This window comes from Giraffa tippelskirchi, chromosome 6 (assembly GCF_054371585.1).
Source record: "Giraffa tippelskirchi isolate mGirTip1 chromosome 6, T2T-mGirTip1v1.2.pri, whole genome shotgun sequence".
NCBI lineage: Eukaryota > Metazoa > Chordata > Mammalia > Artiodactyla > Giraffidae > Giraffa > Giraffa tippelskirchi.
This window is the reverse complement of record NC_137280.1, coordinates 112833780-112856317: the sequence shown is the minus strand read 5'-3', so window position 1 is coordinate 112856317 and position 22538 is coordinate 112833780. Positions and strand designations below refer to the sequence as shown.

At 36.3% G+C, this 22538-nt stretch overlaps 1 protein-coding gene and 1 non-coding gene across 4 annotated transcripts in view; one reads left to right on the top strand and one right to left on the bottom strand.

Moving 5' to 3' along the window:
• The window catches only part of COMMD10 (COMM domain containing 10), a 180153-nt gene that overhangs the window by 88180 nt on the left and 69435 nt on the right, over nt 1-22538 (top strand). The window lies entirely within an intron of this gene.
• Nucleotides 18362-18434, bottom strand: TRNAE-UUC (transfer RNA glutamic acid (anticodon UUC)). Its single transcript has one exon. It is a non-coding gene; the product is annotated as a tRNA-Glu (tRNA).

The following is a 22538-nucleotide window of genomic DNA, read 5'->3' as shown; positions in this document are numbered from 1 at the left end:
TCCTCAGAAATGTCCATTGCTTGTCTTAAAGAGAAAGACATTAATACTAGTCATAGCTGGAGAGATAAGAGGAACATAGAAGGAGCAGAGTAATTTTCAAGTACACTTTGGTATTTTCCTTGCTGTATATTAGAGGTGTATGCTTTTAGTAGATGTTTACCTTTAGAAGTCAGTCTCTTGCCTTTGACTGAATATAAAGAATTGTAAATATACTGTATTGACACCAATTGGCTGCTGTGGAAGTCATTTTAATGTCATGAACTGACACTCTGACTACACTGCAGAATTAAATGAGAAGAATGACAGCTTGCTGTTTGGTTTTAAGTCTTTAAAGCAATTTCTGGGAAGGTTTTTGGTTTACTCAGAGTTACACATTCAATATGACAGTAATTCAAGTCTATGCCCCAACCACTAATGCTGAAGAAGCTGAAGTTGAATGGTTCGGTGAAGACCTACAAGACCTTCTAGAACTAACACCAAAAAAAGATATCCTTCTCATCATAGGGGGCTGGAATGCAAAAGTAGAAAGTCAAGAAATACCTGGAGTAACAGGCAAATTTGACCTTGGAGTACAAAATGAAGCAGGGTAAAGGCTAACAGTTTTACCAAGAGAACGCACTGGTCATAGTAAATACCCTCTTCCAACAACACAAGAGATGACTCTACATGTGGACATCAGCAGATGGTCAATACCGAAGTCAGATTGATTATATTCTTTGCAACCAAAGATGGAGAAGCTCTATACAGTCAACAAAAACAAGACCGGGAGCTGACTGTGGCTCAAATCATGAACTCCTTGTTGCAAGATTCCGACTTAAATTGAAGAAAGTAGGGAAAACCACTAGGCCATTCAGGTATGACCTAAATCAAATCACTTATGATTACACAGTGGAAGTGACAAATAGATTCAAGGGATTGGATCTGATATACAGAGTGTCAGAAGAACTATGGATGGACATTTGTAACATTTTGTACAGGAGGTGATGATCAAAACCATCTTAGGAAAAAGAAATGCAAAAAGGCAAAATGGTTGTCTTACAGATAGCTTTAGGAGGAGGCCTTACAAATAGCTGGGAAAAGAAGAGAAGTGAAAGGCAAAGAAGAAAAGGAAAGATATACCTAACTGAATGCAGAGTTCCGGAGAATAGCAGGGAGAGATAAGAAAGCCTTCTTAAGTGAACAATGCAAAGAAATAGAGGGAAACAATAGAATGGGAAAGACTAGAGATCTCTTCAAGAAAATTAGAGATACCAAGAGAACATTTCATGCAAAGATGGGCACAATAAAGGACAGAAATGGTATGGACCTAACAGAAGCAGAAGATATTAAGAAGAGGTGGCAAGAATACACAGCACTATACAAAGAAAGGTCTTAATGACCTGGATAACCATGATGGTGTGATCACTCACCTAGAGCCAGACATCCTGGAGTGCAAAGTCAAATGGGCCTTAGAACGTATCACTATGAACAAAGCAAGTGGAGGTGATAGAATTCCAGCCGAGCTATTTCAAACCCTAAAAGATGCTGCTGCTAAAGTGCTGCAGTCAATATGCCAGCAAATTTGGAAAGCTCAGCAGTGGCCACAGGAGTGTAAAAGGTCAGTTTTCATTCCAGTTCCAAAGAAAGGCAGCGCCAAAGAATGTTCAAACTACCACACAGTTGCATGCACTTCGCATGCTAGCAAGGTAATGCTCAAAATCCTTCAAGGTAGGCTTCAACAGTACATGAACCGAGACTTCAAGATGTACAACCTGGATTTAGAAAAGACAGAGGAATCAGAGATCAAATTGCCAACATCCACTGGATCATAGAAAAAGCAAGGGAATTCCAGAAAAACATCTATTTCTGCTTCATTGACTATGTTAAAGCCTTTGACTGTATGGATCACAACAAACTAGAAAATTCTTAAAGGGATGGAAATACCAGACCTCCTTACCTGCCTCCTGAGAAATCTATATGCAGGTCAAGAAGTAACAGTTAGAATCAGACATGAAACAACAGACTGGTTCCAAATCGGGAAAGGAGTTAAGTCAAGGCTGTATACTGTCACCCTGCTTATTTGACTTCTATGCAGAGTACATCATGCAAAATGCCAGGCTGGATGAAGCACAAGCTGGAATCAGGATTGCCGGGAGAAATATCAATAACCTCAGATATGCAGATGATAACACCCTTATGGCAAAAGCAAACAGGAACAAAAAAGAACCTCTTGATGAAGATGAAAGAGTAGAGTGAAAAAACTGGCTTGAAACTCAACATTCAAAAAACTAAGATCATGGCATCTGATCCAGTCACTTCATGGCAGATAGATGGGGGGAACAATGGAAACAGTGACAGACTGTGTTTTCTTGGGCTCCAAATTCACTGCAGATGGTGACTGCAGCCATGAAATTAAAAGACGCTTGCTCCTTGGAAGAAAAGCTGTAACAGACCTAGAGAGTGTATTAAAAAGTAGATACATCGCTTTGCCAACAAAGGTCCATATAGTCAGAGCTATGATTTTTCCAGTAGTCATGTGTGGATGTGAGAGTTGGACCATAAAGAAGGTAGAGTACTGAAGAATTGGTGGTGCTAGAGAAGACTCTTGAGAGTCTCTTGGACAGCATGGGGATCAAACCAGTGAATCCTAAAGGAAATCAGCCCTGAATATTCATTGTTAGGACTGATACTGAAGCTGAAGCTCCAATACTTTGGCTACCTAATGGGAAGAGCTGACTCTTTGGCAGTGACCCTGGTGCTGGGAAAGATTGAAGGCAGGAGGAGAATGGGATGACAGAGGATGAGACGGTTGGATGGCATCACCAACTCAATGGACATGAGTTTGAGCAAACTCCTGTTTTCACAAACAGGGAGATTGTGAAGGACAGGGAAGCCTGGTATGCTGCAGTCAATGGAGTCCCAAAGCAGGGTTGGACAGGACTGAGCAACTGAACAACAGCAACAAAGTTACCCTGCCTGTATGTAACAGAGATGGGACTAGAACTTAAATGTTCGCACTCTCAATCAAATTCCCTTTCTACTGCACTAAATTACACTTTCTTGAAAAGTAATATGAATGGTTCATGTTAGGTAAATTTAGAATGAGTCTTACTTGTTTCTTCTCTCATATTCACTTGGATGTTTTCTCATCCCTTCTTTTCTGTACCTTCTGCTTTAAGTTTTCTTTTGGATCTTGTTCCTGATTATGTTGACTATTTAGAGAAATACTTGCAATCATTCTCTGTATTATAATCAGAAGGAGAGTTGGAACATAAATGTTTTCCCTCTTAAATTCATTTGAATAACAGAATATGTTAAAAGTCAATTGTAACATGCAGACAGAACCCTCATGCGGTGAAACTGCTTACATGCTTAATAAGGATTCAACACCATAATTGCAAAATTGAACATCATTGTACTCCATCTTAATGTTAATATTTGATCTTACTCATAATGGATGTCTGTATGTAAACTTTTCATTTACTATAGAGGTCGTAGTATAGGATATTAAAGAAAACATTCCACTAGAACTTCATTTTTCTTATGAGCTCCTACATCCCCATAGCAATTTTAGACAACACATGCTGTTTTACTGGAAGAGTGACTAGAGGATATAGTCTGATCACTCTGTACCTCCCATGGTAAACCTTCTGTTTGTTTTGTGAATTTAGTGGTTAAAGATGAATGATAAAACTTGTCATCTCTGTTAGATGCTGCTAAATCAGATGTTAATAAAATGGCTGCCTAGCTTCTGCAATTCTTTTTATTCCATTAAATATCAGTTTCCTAGATGGTCATACATCTGGTGTGTCCAGAATCTTCTTTCTCTGAAAACACTCAAATCTACAACATAAGTTTTAAATTCTAAATTAAAGGGAGGAGGAGGATTCTTCATAAGTGAAAATGTTCCTCAAACTTATGAAAGAAAACAGAATTTTTCGTGGAAATTTATTTTCACATTTCTGACCGTTGTATGGTTTTCCTAGCAGTATGAAACAATTCCCTGCAGTTCTCTCCTTTAATTGTTGAAGCAGAAAAGTACATTAAATCTTAATTAGCCATACTACTGTTGGGGAAAAAATTACATATTCAGTTAACATGATTTGTTGAGAAAATACACATATGTATACATACACATTTGGATATGTGTGTATTTGTATATGCACATATATGTATATACACACACTTGCATATGTGTGTGTTTTGTTTGTATGTATGTACTTAATGTTCCTTTCTAAATACTATTCTGTTTCATACTTTGGAAAATATAAATAACAAAAAAAATATAAGGTGAAGATAAACTGTTAAACCACTTTTTTTTTTGCCTTCACATCACAGATATTAGGAAAACTTGAGGACTTTTAATTTGGTTTAAACATTTTTTAGCATCAATTTGTTTTTTATTTTGTTTTCTTGACCTGCTCAGTTACATATTTGCTTCCTGTTATTCTCAGGGTTTTTTATTTCTCTAAAATGCTTTGGTTTCCCCCTCCACTGATTCTTTTCCCTCCGTTGTTTATGTATATCACTTACATGGTAGTATCTTAAAGAAAAAAAGCAATTCAGAAATAAAGTTGAGTAAAATTTTATTGTTCTTATTTCTGGAGATTGTTTATTGAGGTTATTTTCTTGTTGCCCAGTTATCTGCATGTCAAGTATTCAGGATATCAGTCACCAGACATTTCACATTGAGTGCTGGTGGCCTTATGGTTGTATGTTTTGCAGAATTCATGAAGGCATTTTCTACAGATTTATCATGAATTTATGGTCAGTTGAACTGTTTAAACTTCCTAATCCATTTGTTCCATGGAGTAGTCTTAGAGTTAAAACAGCAGTTTCCATTTCCCATATGGGTAAATGAACCCATGCATACATTTATCATTGATCTCTAGCACTGAAAAAATGTAGAAAGTGGATGTTTGCTCTGTATTCGAAGGAGGGAGAATATCTGGGGGGAGTTTTCCTGAAAATAGAATTGGTGAAATAAAAATTTATATTCACCCTAAGGGAGATAGACTGTCAAAAGGAAACTAACCTCTTTAGTGGATGTTTGAATCAGGGATATATTCCAACCACAGTAGAGTATTTAGTTTGACTTTTCTTTGAGATGCAGGGGCAACCTGTGGTGTTGGGCTGGCAGGCATGAAGAAGCAATCACCCTTCTCTCCCTAAATTATAAATAGAAATGTGTCCAAATAACTGGAAAGATATAATCTAGCTTCTGCCTTTTCTTATTTTAATATGCTTTTTTATTTGTTAAGAATTAAAGTTAGCAAACTTGAGAATCTAAAAGTACTTTTCCAGTTTTTTTTTGACTTTCAGTTGAGTTACTCAAATTAGAGAGATGCAATTATTGCATTGCCATGTCTATTATATGCAGTCTAGAATATTTGATCTTTTTACTCCTGTAATCTTGAAATAAACATTTCATTTTTAGCCATTACAAATACCAATAGCTGTATTTTTAATTAATGTGAATTCTATTTTATTTTATTTTTACTAATAGTTTAGATATATCTGTATATCCAAGTCAACCCACTGAAATGAATAATCCTCTATATTAGGAAAGGACATCAGTAAGACTAGAGCTTTCTTGACTTCCTTGAGCCTTCTCATTAGTCTTTCAAGAGACTGTGTAAAGATAATATAGGTGTTTTATTCATCAGATTTTCTTCATTGATTTCGGAACATTGCATTATCAGAGAGAGAGAGAGGGAAATCAGTAGTTTTTCTGTATCACATTGCCCACCTTTATCATTCCCTTTCTTTGTTTTGGCCATTATTTACCAGGGACCTACTGTGACCCAGACATTATACAAAGCTCTGACAATAAGTGACCTTAATCATTTCAGCCATTATGGACCCTTAGTAGAGAAGGCAGGTAAATCAGGATTCCTGAGTCCCACTGCTTGGGTTTTACTCTTGATTGCACCACTTCCTGGTGATGTTGGACAAGTCTCTTCATCGTTTGTTTCAATTTCCTTCCTGCTAAAAGGAATATAACAGCTCTAAATGAGAAAAATGTGTGGATTAAATGAGGTAATGCATGTAAAACATTTAGCACAGATGTTAGGAGAGGAAACTTATAGTTTACTATCTCTAACCCTGTTTAAAAAAGTGACTTGACTAGCTTTATTTAGTTAGTTATAATGTTTCTATTTCACTTTTAGAGCCTTTTCCCAGTGGAGTGTCCTCTGAAATATACACTCGTCAACTTTTCTGTTTCAGAAAGCTCCTGAAAGTCTATCATGTCTTGGAAGCTTCCTCATTTAACATCTCTTGGCCAGACATTTCTATCCATGTGACACTCATGACCCTTGTCACATGCTGTGCAGTGATGTACAGTTACTTCTTCCTTGACATGTTGCTACTTTGGATTGTTTATTTGCTTATTTGAGGTGTGACTCCTGGGTATCTTTTCAGTTATTTATTATCTGTTTCTTGTTGTAAATACCTTGAAGGGAAGAAACCATAGCAATCTGCACAGTAGGCATTTAATAACTGAAATAAGTGAAAACAATTTCCATTCTCAGTAGAGGAGAATATAGCCTTCTTTCACCAGGCTGTGTGGTTGAGAATAGGACTATCAGAACTGTTCTACTGTCTTAGCCTTTAGATGCAGGGGTGTACCAAGTTCAATTGAACCCTTTGTAAAATGAATTACCTCTTTCATTCTTAAGCGTCTACAGTTTCTACTGTGTATTTTATAGTTTCAACTGTGTACTGTTTCTCCAGTGTAGCTCATTTGTTGGATTAAGCTTTGGGAATTTCTTTCATTGTGGATAGTAATTTTCTAAATTTTTTACTTTTGTTTTGCTTTTTGATTCTAACTGTTTTCTGTGATGTTAGCATGCTCATTTTTTACTCCTTGCCCATGGCCCCTTGCTTTCTTCCAAGTCTTACTCTGAAGCCTTTTAAAGCTCTACAATTAATTACATTTATTGACCATCCTATAATTAAGCCATATCTTCTTTTTTCCTTTTTATTTGCACTTTATATATTATGTGCTATATTTTGACTCATTTAATAAATGATTAGTCTCCTTATAATTCTGTATGGAAATTTTCATTTATTTTTCTTCCTTCCTGTACAAAAACTGGAGATCAAGTATAAAACTTTCTGGATAAGTACATACTAAGGTTTTGTGTGTGTGTGTGTATGTATGCTCAGTTGCTTCAGTCGTGCCCGACTCTTTGCAACTCTGTGGACTGTAGCCCACCAGGCTTCTCTGTCCGTGGGGATTCTCCAGGCAAGAATACTGGAGTGGATTGCTATGTCCTCCTCCAGGGGATCTTCACGACCCAGGGATCGAATCTGCATCTCCTGCATTGCAGGCAGATTCTTTACCACTGAGCCACTGGCGAAGCCCATAAGACTTTGTATACTTGGCCCTTAATATTTTCATTTTTTTTTTCTTTGTTAAAGAGAAAAAGGTTGTCAACTGATTACCAATCATAAAAGAGGCAAGTTTGATGTGACAAATCTGTCTGTTAAGACTGATTTTCCTCTTAGTATTTCCTGGGAACACAAAACCAAGTATAGAGCACTCTGTGTGATTTTTAGTTCTTAGGATGTAGCATGCGAGTATTACAATTCTCATTTTTAAGAGCAAAAAAATAAACTAGGAGAATTAAAAAGACTTATGTGTTATTTCTCCATTCATATGGTTAATATAGGTTACTATGTGTTGGTATTATTGAATCTCAACCCAAATTTCTTGTCTCCTGTTGCATTGTTATGAATTCAAATAAAAACAATAAGAAAAAAAGTTAACATTAAAAATACAGAGGCAATTGGTAATTAGCACAGGGAGTGAAATTTTACCTTAAGTCATAGTATGCTCATTAAAACATTTAAAATTTTAACTTCCTCAAGGTACCTCTTAAAGGATTTGTTTTTTTGTACTTAAAAAAATTTTTTTTTAATTGATCGATCTATTTGTCAGTCTTCTTTAAGATATTGTTAGCTACTCATTCATTGAAATAGTGACATATTAATTTAAAAAAATCACTTCTCAGGGACTTCCCTTGTAGTTCAGTGGTTAAGAATCCACATTTCCAGTATATATCTTGATATTCATTCAAGATATTACATGTATCAGTAGTTTGTTGCTTTTTTGTTGCTGAAAGTATTCCATTTTATAAATGTACCAGTTTGTTTATTCACCTGTTGAAGGACACTTGTTTTCCTTTCTGTTGTTGTGCAGTTGCTCAGTCATGTCCAACTCTTTGCAACTCCATGAACTGTAGCATGCCAGGCTTCCCTGTCCTTCACCATCTCCTGGAGTTTGCTCAAACTATGTGCATTGAGTTGGTGATGCCATCCAACCATGTCATCCTCTGTCATCCCCTTCTCCTCCCACCTTCAGTCTTTTCCAGGATCTTTTCCAGTGAATCGGCTCTTGGCATCAGGTGGCCAAACTATTGGAGCTTCAGCTTCAGCGTTAGTCCTTCGAATGAATATTCAGAGTTGATTTCTCTTAGGATTGACTGGTTTGATCTCCTTTCAGTCCAGAGGATTCTCAAGAATCTTCTCCAGCACCATAGTTGAAAAGCATTATTAGTTTTTTGGCACTCAGCCTTCTTTATGGTCCAATTCTCACATCCGCACATGACCACTGGAAAAACCATAGCTTTGACTAGATGGACCTTTGTCGGCAAAGTGATGTCTTTGCTTTTTAATATGCTCTCTTGGTTTGTCATAGCTTTTCTTCCAGGGAACAAGCATATTTTAATTTCATGGCTGCAGTCACCATCTGCAGTGATTTTGGGGTCCAAGAAAATAAAGTCTGTCACTGTTTCCATTGTCTCCCCATCTGTTTGCCATGAAGTGATGGGACCAGATGCCATGATCTTAGTTTTTTGAATGTTGAGTTTTAAGCTAGCCTTTTCACTCTCTTCTTTCACCTTCACCAAGAGGCTCTTTACTTCCTCTTTGCTTTCTGCCATAAGGGTAGTGTCATCTGCACTAGCTGAGATTATTGATATTTCTCCCTGAAATCTTGATTCCAGCTTGTGCTTCATCCAGCTTGGCATTTCACATGATGTACTTTGCATATAAGTTAAATAAGCAGGATGACAATATGCAGCCTTAACACACTCCTTTCCCGATTTGGAACCAGTCCGTTGTTCCATATCCGGTACTAACTGTTGCTTCTTAATCTGCATATTGGTTTCTCAGGAGGCAGGTCAGGTGGTCTGGTATTCCCATCTCTTGAAGAATTTTCCACAAATTGTTGTGATCTACACAGTCAAACACTTTAGTGTAGTCAGTGAAGGAGAGGTAGATGTTTTCCTGGTATTCCCTTGCTTTTTCTATGATCCAGAGGATGTTGGCAATTTGATCTCTGGTTCCTCTGCCTTTTCTAAATCCAGCTTGTATATCTGGAAGTTCTTGGTTAACGTATTTTTGAAGCCTAGCCTAGATTTTGGCAATTATAAGTAAAATGGCTATCGACATTAAAAAAAGAGAGAGAGAGAATCCGCACTTCCACTGCAGCGAGCATGGGTTCGATCCCTGTCAGGAAACTAAGATCCTGCGTGCCGTGCGGCACTGCCAAAAAAACAAAGAAATCTTCTAAGCCTTTGATGTTATTAAGATTATAGATATATAATCTTCATATATATAATATATATATACACACACACATATATACACACATATGTATGTATATAAATACACACACATACAGACATACCTATGTTTATTTGTGTTATTTGTAAATCTTTTCCTCTAAGAAGAATATTTATTTACAGAGTTATTGTTGACTGATTATTGGAATGGCAACAGAGGAAGATTTGAAATACATTCTAAGTATTACTATAGAGGATATACTCAGTACTTGAACAACTGTCTAAAAACTACCTAATAAATGAGTGTGTATCCCATGGCAGGTATTCATACTACAGACTTGTTATTAGAGTTATTCATCCAAACATGTATGAATAACTATCATAATTATTGTATTCACACCCCATATCAAATCTGTCAACAAATCCTGTTACCTTACTTTCAGAATACGTGCTAAATGTAGTTATTCTCACTACCAGCTACTTCAAAGCAGATTTCACTATTTTTTAGAGCTACCTGACACATTTTATCAAAATTGGGACCCTGTTTCCCATCTCCACATTCTTTCCCCTTATTCTGTTTTATTTTTTTTCAGTAGAACTTTCCACTTTTTGATCTTACATCTTTTTTAAAAAACTTATTTATCACCTGTGATTTATTGTTTGTTCCCCATTAGAATGTAAGTACCATGAGAGTGAGGAATCTGTCTTATTAATCCAGTGGTCACTAAATGTAGAACAGGGCCTGGCACACCTTAGGTATTTAAGAAAATGAATATAGGAAGGAACAAGTGCTATGGAGATACAGAAACTTGGTGTGAACCATCTAACGAATTTCTGCTTAACATATTTTTTTAAATTAGGGAATGAGTGAATGAATGAATTCAAAATTAGGCTTTGGTAGTCCACTTTGAAAAAATTATTTGTCATTATCTACTAAAATTGAACATACTTATACTACGTAACTCAGAAATTCCACTTCTAGGTATATAGTCAACTGAAATGCAGATATATGTTCACCAAAAGCCATGGATGACAGAGTCCATAGCAGTGCTATTTATCAGAGCACAAGTGTATAAACTGCCCATGTAAACAGTAGAATGGATAAATAAATTGTAGTATGGTCATACAAGAAAATACTATACATCATTGAGAATATATGAACTATAGTATTGTTAGACTGTGAATGAATTGTATAAATATAATGTTGACTGAAAGAAGCCAGAGGCAAAATAACACATATTGTATAATTTTACTTACATAAAGTTCGAATCTGTTTTTAGATGTCAGGATACTGTTTATCCATGAAAGGATGGCACTGGAAGGGGAATGAGGAGGGACTTGTAGGGTGCTCTGGTGTTTTATATCTTAAAAATAGTACAGCATGACATTAGTGCAACATGACAGTCCTAGCCTTAAAAGAGTTAACTTAATGAAGGTACAGCTAACATTAGGCTAAGTAAAATAACTGATGTATAAAGTGCTTTAAATGAGCAGAGGATGAAACAATTTCTTTTTATTTAATAGTATCCTCAAAAACCAGGTAATATAATAATGGAGAGGTTAAACTGTTTTTAACAGATATTGTCATAACTTACGGCAAACTAGAACATTCCTTAAGAGAGAGAAATTTTATTTCCAGAGTTACAAACTGAGTTTTTAAATGTTTTGAATCACAGCAAGTTGGAAGTGATAAATAAAATATGTAAACACTGTTGCAATACAGTGTCAGCACTAAGAAAAAAAAAATTTATATCAATAATAAATATCATTGATGAACCAATGGAATGTCAGGTGACAAACATGGATGAGATAGTATTGGCACAACCATCATATTGACAAAGATGTGAAGGTCTGATATTTGCCAAATACTTTTGCAGGGGAATCAGAACTTGTATACATTGCTGGTGTCAATGTAAATTGGTACAGCCCTCTTTGAAAAGCAGCTGTATGACGCCTAGTAAGTTTGAAGATGCACAAACCCTATGGCCCTGCAGTTTGTCCCTCCAGATGTCAACCTGAGCAAATATTGTACATGTATGGTAGAACTGAGCAGAACCCTGCAGTACTCCCCAAAGTACAGAGGCTTCCCTTTGTCTCTGGCCTCTTGTTTGTAGAGAAACAGAAATCTCTCAATCATCCCTGAGTCACAAAAGAGCGGGCTTGAGCAGTTAATGGTTAGGACAATAGAGTCACAGACTCAGTGTCTGATGCACATTCCTGAATTGTTTTACAGATGCTATCACCACCATCAGGGGAAAAAAGCTAACTGCATGATGACCAAACTGTAACCATAACATAAGCTGCTCCATTGTGAGCAGTACTGAATCTATAGCTAGCACTATTTGAAGAACTGGTCTTCAGAGAATGGAATTAACACTATTGCTCTTAAGAATCTATATTTTTGTGAGCATCAAAATAATTATACCTTGTTTTGCCTGTATGTATAAGAAGGCAACTAAAATTGTGAGCAAAGAGGCACCACAGACCTGTCTTCCACTTTAGTTATATGACATCATATGTCAGTGTGAAGAAATTATGGAAGATGGACTTTTGCCCCTAATCCCATAGAAATGAAGTGATGTCTGACAAGTAGGGATGTGTAAGAAGCTCTTTGCTCCTTTCCTGTTTGTCTGTTTTTGTTCCTGTTAAGCCTTAAGTATAAAAATGAGATCACTAGGTAACATTTAACCTGATTCCTGATTTACATTCTACTAAATGCACACAATACCTTGCCTAACCTGTTGATTCTTTCCCTTGACTAAAAGAAGTAGGAGTGAAGAATTAAGTAGTTAAAGAATGACTTGCTCTCTAACTCCAGCAGCCCCCTTAGCAATCCTGCAGGCAGACCACACGGGCATGATAACATCTGAAGAAAGATCGTTAGGAGTCAGCCATCCTGCACGCAATGGAAAATGATGCAGAACCTAACTATCTGCTTCAATGATTAACTGAGATCACTTCCCCCTTTTCCCTTTAAAAATCACATAGCTGAGCAGAATCTTTAGAGTTGGTTTTGGGGACATGAGTCCACCTTCTCCTTAGTTGGCAGGCTTTCTGACTAAAGTAACTTTCCTTTCTGCCAACATTTGCCTCTCTACTATTGGCTTTTGAGCGGTGAGCAGCTGAACCTGAGTTCAGTAACAATAGGATGATTGTTATATTTGCAATAGTGACAAATTGAAACTGTGTTATGGCCTATTCTAGCTGGTTAAGTAGGTTTCTTTGTAAAGTTGACATCATATAACAATCAGAATGGTAACATGACACTTCCATGTTGCCAAGATCAATAAATTTCAAGAATCAGTGCATATTAAAAAGAAAAATTGCCAAGAAACAAAAATTGTTTAAAATTTTAAAACACAGTAGTATTCATTTTTAATGTAATGAAAGTATTTGCTAAGTCATGTCCAACTCTTTGTAACCCCATGGACTGCAGCACACCAGGCTTCCCTGTCCTTCACTATCTCCTGGAGTTTGCTCAAAGTTGGTGATGTTATCTAACGATCTCATCCTCTGCCACCCTCTTCTTTAGCCTTCAATGAAAGTATAAAGACTAAAATATTCTCATAGCTTATAAAGTATCTCTACTGAGAAAATACCATGCTGCAGTTCTTTCTTCTACAAGAGTATAACTGGAGGTTTGGGGAAAGAAAGTGAAGTATAAAAGTTCACGTTATTTGAAATTACCATTAACTAAGCAGAATTTCAGTTTTGCTGCCTCATACATTACCAGGAAAACTCAGCAATGGCCACAGGACTGGAAAAGGTCAGTTTTCATTCCAATCCCAAAGAAAGGCAATGCCAAAGAATGCTCAAACTACCACACAATTGCATTCATCTCACATGCTAGTAAAGTAATGCTCAAAATTCTCCAAGCCAGGCTTCAGCAATACGTGAACCGTGAACTTCCAGATGTTCAAGCTGGTTTTAGAAAAGGTAGAGGAACCAGAGATCAAATTGCCAACATCTGCTGGATCATCGAAAAAGCAAAAGAGTTCCAGAAAAACATCTATTTCTGCTTTATTGACTATGCCAAAGCCTTTGACTGTGTGGATCACAATAAACTGTGGAAAATTCTGAAAGAGATGGGAATACCAGACCACCTGACCTGCCTCTTGAGAAACCTGAATACAGGTAAGGAAGCAACAGTTAGAACTGGACATGGAACAACAGACTGGTTCCAAATAGGAAAAGGAGTACATCAAGGCTGTACAGTGTCACCCTGCTTATTTAACTTATATGCAGAGTACATCATGAGAAATGCTGGGCTTGAAGAAACACAAGCTGGAATCAAGATTGCTGGGAGAAATATCAATAACCTCAGATATGTGGATGACACCACCCTTATGGCAGAGAGTGAAGAAGAACTAAAGAGCCTCTTGATGAAAGTAAAAGAGGAGAGTGAAAAAGTTGGCTTAAAGCTCAACGTTCAGAAAACTAAGATCATGGCATCCGGTCCCATCACTTCCTGGCAAATAGAAGGGGAAACAGTGTCAGACTTTATTTTTTTGGCTCCAAAATCACTGCTGATGGTGATTGCAGCCATGAAATTAAAAGACGCTTACTCCTTGGAAGGAAAGTTATGACCAATCTAGACAGCATATTAAAAAGCAGAGACATTACTTAGTCAACAAAGGTCCATCTAGTCCAGGCTATGGTTTTTCTAGTAGTCGTGTATGGCTGTGAGAGTTGGACCATAAAGAAAGCTGAGCGCCGAAGAATTGATGCTTTTGAACTGTGGTGTTGGAGAAGACTCTTGAGAGTCCCTTGGACTGCCAGGAGATCCAACCAGTCCATCCTAAAGGAGATCAGTCCTGGGTGTTCATTGGAAGGACTGATGTTGAAGCTGAAACTTCAATACTTTGGCCACCTGATGCGAAGAGCTGACTCATTTGAAAAGACCCTGATGCTGGGAAAGATGGAGGGCAGGAGGAGAAGGGGACGACAGAGGATGAGATGATTGGATGGCATCACCGACCCAATGGACATGAGTTTGAGTAAACTCCAGGAGTTGGTGATGGATAGGGAGGTCTGGCGTGCTGTGATTCATGGGGTTGCAAAGAGTTGGACATGGCTGAGCGACTGAACTGAACTGAACTGAACATTACCTGGAAATCACATTATGTGAAAGCTTGGTAATGGTTATTTAGCTTGCTATTTTTGTTCATTAGTGTATTAATATAAATTTGTGTAACAGAATTTCTAGTGAGGCTCAAATCACATACATAGATGAAATTTTTCAGTTGCTTTTCAAATATGTGGAAAATTTTAAATACGTTGATTTTGAAGGTCGGAAACGTTTAATGCATATCTGTTTGTAACTGCATGTTATATACACACATGCATGCAACAATTCATGATATAAGATTATATTATACAGTGATATTTGAAACTTTAAATATACATATAATATACTGAAGTGTAGTGGCCAAGAGCACAGACTTGGATCAGATTGAACTGCATTTGAATTCTAGCCCTGGCAAGTTATTATAGCTTACCCGTTTAAGCCTTGGTTCTCTTAGGTCTTGTTAAATAGATATCATTTCTACTTCATTTTGTTGATTAAATGAGAATTTGTGTAAACTGCTTAGTACAGTGACACAGCATACTCAGGAAGCCATCGATATTTTACTTCTAACTTCTTTCTCTTGGAAAACAATTTGATAAATATGATTTGAGTTTCTGATTTAGCTCTCAAAGTTGATGAGATTCATAATGTAACTCAGAGTAATATAAATAGTACCTGGAGTGAAACAACCATCTGTAGCAGTGGTTTGATGGAAAAATATAGCTAGAGGTTCAATTTGAAAAGCCAGAAACTATACAGTTGTCCTTTTGTTACCAGACTTACTGTGGATTCCAAAATCTGCGGATGCTCAAGTCCATTGTATAAAAAGATGTGGTATTTCATATAACATACACTCCTCCTCCCATACATTTTAAATCATCTCTAGATTACTTTTAATACCTAATGCAATGCAAATGCTATGTAAATGGCTATGAATACAATGTAAATGCTATGTGAATAGTTACTGGTGCATGGCAAATTCAAGTTTTGTTTTTTGGAACTCTCTGTATTTTTTTTTTTTACAAATGTTTTTGATCTGGAGTTGATTGAACCCACAGATGCAGAACCTGATGATATGGAGGATCAACTGTACTTTTCCCCTCTGAAAGTTCTAGGAGTAAAAGTGATAATGCTCTCCCCAGGCACCCTTCTATCTTGTGAGGAGTAAGAATGAATATACCCACATATCTAAGCCTGTGGTGGTGGCTCTTTTTGCTTGGGGCTGAGGCTCTTTGCAGTATGGGGCTTATAAGAGGGATGAAGATTAAAAAAGAGGTTCCAATGACAGGAGGCATCCCCATGGACAGAGGAGCCTGGTGGGCTACAGTCCATGGCGTCGCAAAGAGTTGCACATGACTGAGTGACTAAGCACAGTACAGCATATCACATTTTCTCATCCCAATCTTCTTTAAGAAAATTAAATGGATTTCTAATCATTTGTTTTAATGTGGAATTGTTATGTAAGTTAGTACGGACAATGAAGGCTATCAGTAAACCCATGTTAGAACTTTATAAGAAATAAAGCATTTTTTACATATATCTGACATTTAAATTGTTTTAGCGTGTCTATAATAAAACAGCTGTCACACAGTTCTTTGTGGTCAGTGTTTTCAGAAATAAACTTGGTGTATCATATTGATTTCTCTTAGAAGATTGGGTTTGTATCTTTTATCTCTATACACTATGACTAAAGTTCCTTCTAGAGGATGTGAATTTAATAAATATATTAACAAATAGCTATCTGTGGAGATCATATACTTTATTTCTTGTTATCTTTTAGAGACTCATCGTGATATTTCTTGCCAAATAGACTTAGGATATGAAAGCACAGTGTACTCTTTTTATTGTGAGAAGTTCAAAGACCTTCTGAATATATTAATGATTAGCACCAAAGCACTCCTTGATATTTATTCTACTAATAATGAGTTGTAAAGATGCCCGAGTCAAACTGAGAGGTGAATGCCAGGCTCCTTCACTAGCTGGGTATTTGCTGTTTCATATCCGTTTCCAGCTTTATTTTAGTTTGATTCAAATGTGGGCCTCTACAAAATGGCCAATTACCACAGGCCTTGACCCTTTGGGTCACTGTGAAAATACTCACTGAATATCAAAGGTCTGTGTAAGGATATTTAATCTGTATGGGTTCTGTCTCCTGAAGGTCTGTGAAAATCCTGAAATTGATACATTTTGTGTATATGCGCATATACATTTTTTTTCTGAGAAGATGTCTGTATCGTTTATGAGTACTATCAAGTCTGTAACTCAAGAAGGGTTAAGTACCAGTGGGTTCATTTTGAAACCTCTTCAGAAGTCTCTTACATATAGTAAATGTTTGCCATCTCATTTCCTTAATATACAGCATGTACCTCTGGAGAAATGAGGATACCACGTGTGTTTATTTATCAATCTTATTTTAATTTTACAGTCCAGAAAATTTGTGGCCTTTTCATAATATGGTGGTATTTCTTTTTATGTGAATTCATATTTTAATGCAAATGCAGTGTCACTGAGTGAATGTGATTGATAAAATGTGAATGATGCTTTGCGTAGTTTTATTATTTATATACCTGAGTTCATTATTAAAGGGGGAAAGAAGGAGTTTATCATATTTTACATGTAGTTTTTTTCATGGAGTAGAACAATTTAAAAAAAGTTTTGGACTGTGTAAAATTTTCATATTCAGAAAATACCTATTTTTTTTTTTTGTAAAGAAAATACTGGCTTTTATGGAAGTACTAAACCCTAACACATTCTGTAGAAATAGGATCTTATCATATAGAAAATGATAGTATCATATATAGACTAAACCATGGTTGATTATTATGAGGGTATGTGAATATTTTGTTCTATTTGAACTGGACTTGGTGATAGAATCAGAATTCTTTAAAACTTAGCTGTTGCTCCTTGGACCCTTGTGTTGCCTAAAGGGAAACAAACTTCCTAGAAAGTGGAACTCTAGAGTTGAAAATGAACAAGAGGATTAGAAAATGTAATTATGATCTAACGTTAATTAATATTTTTAATTAGACAGTGAGTAATTTATTTCAAAATTCCAACACCCAAGGTCATAAAATTTATCACCTACATTAATGAGCAAATGTGGAGTTATTTTGCTGATTAAGGAATTAAAATTTTAAAGACAAGAAATTTTTATTCTGTCACCAAAGAGAGCACAATGGTTATGTTAATTAGTGAAAATACTAGGATTAATAGCCATTTTGGGGTGTTGACTTGTTACTGGCACTTTTACGTATCACTTCACCGGAGATAAATAACACTGCCATTTTGATGAGGACACTGAAGCAGAGTAGCTTATTCAGGGTGTTCTTTGAGACCTTCAAAACCAGGCGGAAATCGGTGCTCAGTATTTGTTAAGTTGAATTGCATTGATATCTGTGAATCTCTGATCCCTTCCCTTTTCAGTGTTTCCATTTCCCCATTTATCTGTGGTTAAATCAAGGTCTAGGATCCCAAGCCTTCATATATATATCACGGAAATGTTCCCAGTGAAACATGTGCCACCCTGTCAGCAAGCTTTTCTATCATTTGGGAGAAATGGGACCTATATTACATAACCCTGTGTGAAAGGTGAGTGCAGTAGATTTCTTATACCTCTATTCCTTCTTATTCATCACCAACTACTAGACTGGAAATTGGTTGAAATACTGGAGGTCTTTTCTTTTTTTTTTTTTTTTTAAAAATTATATTTATTGGCTGTGCTGCATGGCATGTGGAATCTTAGTTCCCTGACCAGGGATTGAACCTGTACCCCCTGCAATGAAAGCACAGAGTCTTAACCACTGGACCACCAGGGAAGTCCTGGAGGTCTTTTCTATATAGCTTTTTTTGTCACTAGAGATGGTTCCTTATTTTTCTTAATAATTTGGGTAGTTAAGCCATCTGTAATATAGTTTTTACTTTGATTTGATTTCTTTGGAGAGAGTATATTTTCTAGATATACCATAATTCTACTTTTGCACTCTCTCATTTTGCTGTAACATCATTTTAAAATAGTGGTTAGTTAATTCTGTGAATGATATCAAATTTGTGTGTTGTAGAATATGAGAAAAAGAAATGAAAATGTTGTATATCGAGCATTTTATAAAGATCTAAGCCTATGAAGAAAGTTTATATAATAGATAATACCTCAGCATATTTTAAATGTTATAGCTAGTATTAGTGCCTTATAGTCAAGTTCATTTAGTTGAAGGGAATATGATAGAAAATACTATTAAGTGATACCCTGCTCCATCTAACTTTTATAGAAGGGAGCAGTTTTTCAAAGTTTGTGAAGATGTCATATTTTGTTTATGCAGGTGTGAGCTTAGTTGCTCAGTTGTGTCCCACTCTTTGTGACCCCATGGACTGTAGCCTTCCAGGCTCCTCTGTCTATGGAGATTCTCCAGGCAAGAATACTGGAGTGGGTTGCATGCCCTCCTCCAGGGGATCTTCCCAACCCAGGGATCGAACCCGGGTCTCCCACACTGCAGGTGGATTCTTTACCATCTGAGCCACCAGGGAAGCCTATGCAGATGTAGTGCTGGTGCTATATTTAAAAATAAATGGCTTTTTTCCTTATTCTCATTTCCTTATAATCACTATTTTTAATATTGCCTAATTGTTTAGGTCAATCTAGAGTATGTTTTTTATTTCAAATGAAGATTTCCTTTGTGAAGGAAATTTTGGTTGAGTATTAGAAGATAGACTGAGTATATAGAAGAAAAACAGTATTTTTCCTGTTTAATATAGAGATCAGACTGGAAAAATCACTCCTGAAGTTGCCCCTGGGGGAAAGGAGAAGCCTTATCATTTACAGAATTGATGTCACAGGGACAATTGTTTTGAAGTAAGACAACCCAGGCCCTTACAACATTAATAACTTTTCCCAGTTAGATTAGAGGTTTAATCATGAAAGAAAACAGTGTCCAGTATTTTTGGTACAGTGTTTTTGCATATAGAAGAAGCATTTTTAAGGCAATTCTTTTTCCTTAGATTTATATTTTTAGCCATTATGTAAAAGTTTTTATTGTTGGAAAAGAAATAGATAGCAAACCAATCAGAAGATTTTACATTGAGGGGAAAATTTGAATTTTTAGTGTAAATTTTGCTAGTATTTGTTAGTAAGATTTTCTGTTGATTCAGGAGATTTTTTACTTCTCAATGATATACTTTACAAGAGTGAGGAAAGGCTGATCACATAAAACACACGTAGCATGTATATAATATTTATATGAACCAGAAAGTTTTGTTCTTGTGCTTTCAGTAGAAACATAAGACAAATCTCATGTTCTCATTGAAACAGTTTCCAAAATATTAGGTTGTGTTTTTATTTAAGACCTGTATTTTCACCAAAATTATTACAAACTTCATAGTTAATCACCGGTAAATTTTACACATGTCCAGATAAAACTTTCTAAAGTGAATATAAATTAAATATAGAAGTTCTCAATTATAATTTTATTTAAGTTTTTATTATAGCTTATAATTTCTGTGCTGTATCTTTAGTACAAAAAAGATGAACACTTAAATTAGGACTGTAAGTTTCAGAAAGATGCAGAGGGGGTGCAGACGATAGATTTTAATAGATCCTTTTGAAGGTCCTTTTGAGTAAACATAGTCATTAAATAGCCATGTAAAAAACCCAAAGATGTGTATATTTTTATGAAACAGTTTTTAAATTCTGAAATATAAAAGAAAATAAAAAACATCCACCCTGATTCTTCCACCCAAAATCAACTGCTTAACAGTGAACTCCTTACAGATTTTGATTCCTATGTAGATTTGGGTTGTTTATAAATTTTCACAAAAATTGTTTTGCCTTGCACAGTTTCTGAAGATACTTGCTAATGACAGCACACACAGTTTTCTAAATAAATTGACCCAACTTGGTAGACAAAACCTACAGTGTTTTTATTTGAAAGTTCACGAACAGTATATGGGCTAGCTTTTTCTGATTGAGGTTTGGGAAACATTTTCAGAAAACAGGAAAAGTGGAACCATATTTCCAGGAAGCAGTATCTTGATGAGACGAGGAGAGAAGAAGGAATAGATACCGTAAGAACCCTTTAGGCCCAGTCTTGGGTAGTAAAGTAATAAAGACTCAAATAGAACTTCCATTCAGTCTTTTGTGGTTAGAAAATTTCAGCTAGCCTTGAATAGATCCTTGACTCCTTCCTGATGTGGACCTACTTAGAGAGCATTGTGAACTGAGTTCTGTTCCCCCCAAATTTATATGCTGAAGCCGTAGCCTCTAATGTGATTGTATTTAGAGATAGGGAGGGGCTTTAAAGGATTAAATGAGGTTGTAAGGGTGAGTTCCTAAACCAGTATAAGGGGTGTCCTCATAAGAAGAGGATGAGACACCAGGATTGCATGCACACAGAGAAAAGATCATGCATGTGACAGAGAAAAGACAAAGTGAGAAGACAGCTGTCTGCAAGGCAAGGAGAGAGGCCTCAGTAGAAACCAACCATGCTGGCATGTACATCTTGAGCTTCTTCTAGAACTGTGAGAAAGTAAATGTCTGTTGTTCAAGCCATCCAATCTGCAGTAGCTTGTTATGATAGCCCTAACCAACTAATAGAGGGTAAAACTGCTTTTTCTTTTCTTTTTTTTTTTAAATAATGGGTCTCCAAATAGATCAGTTGCTAATCTGTGGACTCTGTAATGTTATAAGGAAAAAAGATCTTTGTAGTTTTAAGTTAAATGTCTGGAGATAGATTATTCTGGATCATCTGGATAGGCCCTAAACACAGTAAAAAATGTCCTTATAAGAAAGGCTGAGGGAGATTTGACACAGGCGGACGGACATAAGAGAAGCTGATGGTGTCCCTAAGGTAGAGACCAGAGTGATAATGGCCACAAGTCAAGGAATACTGTCAGTCAGTAGAAGCTGCAAGAGGCAAGAAATAGATTCCTGGAGGGAGCATAGCCCCCCGACACCTTGATGTTGGCCCCATGTCACTGTTTTCAGGTTTTGTGAGTGAATAAATTCCTGATTTTTTAGTTATCAAGTTTGTCGTAATGTTTTACAGCAGCCATAGGAAACTAAAACAAATAGCTAGTAAAAATACCAAATAATTTTTAGCATCTGTTGAAGCAGTCTTAGGATTTTGTGCCCTGTGATACTTGCTTCTTATTTTATGAAGTAGTGAATTACGTTGGTTATTTTTCTGTTGTTGAGCCATCATCTTGTTCTTGGGTAAGCTCATTTATATTTCTGATTTTTTAAATATACTAGTGAATTTGGTAATATTTTGATAATAGTTTACTTAGATTTTTTTTTTTAATTAAGGAATGAAATTAGTCTCTATTTTTCCTTTTTTATACTGTTTTTGTTAAGTTTTGGTCTTAATGTTATCTCAAATTTGTTGAATGTGTGGCTAGAATCCATATTATACTAACTTTGAAAGCCAGACATCAAAGCTGAATCTTCTGATATAGGCAATTGTGAGAGCTATTGTTGGTTCTTAATCAGTAGAAGCCTCATGAAAGGGGTGGTTTAGAAAATAAGACATAACAGTGCATTTAATAGTCATCTATAGTTATCTATGAAACAAGATTCAAGTATTACAGTCTCATATAAGAAATCCAGGAACTGAGTTTCTTGAACATATTCCACTGTGTTGAAGTTCTTTAGGAAACTTACATGGGTTTTGAAACATTCAAATGGGAAGCCAAGGAATTCTAAGCCACTTACGAGTCGGACACGACTGAGCGACTTCACTTTCACTTTTCACTTTCATGCATTGGAGAAGGAAATGGCAACCCACTCCAGTACTCTTGCCTGGAAAATCCCATGACCGAGGAGCCTGGCAGGCTGCAGTCCATGGGGTCGCACAGAGTCGGACACGACTGAGCGACTCAGCAGCAGCAGGAGTGAATGACTGTAAGGTGACTGTACTTATCTTTGCCTTTTG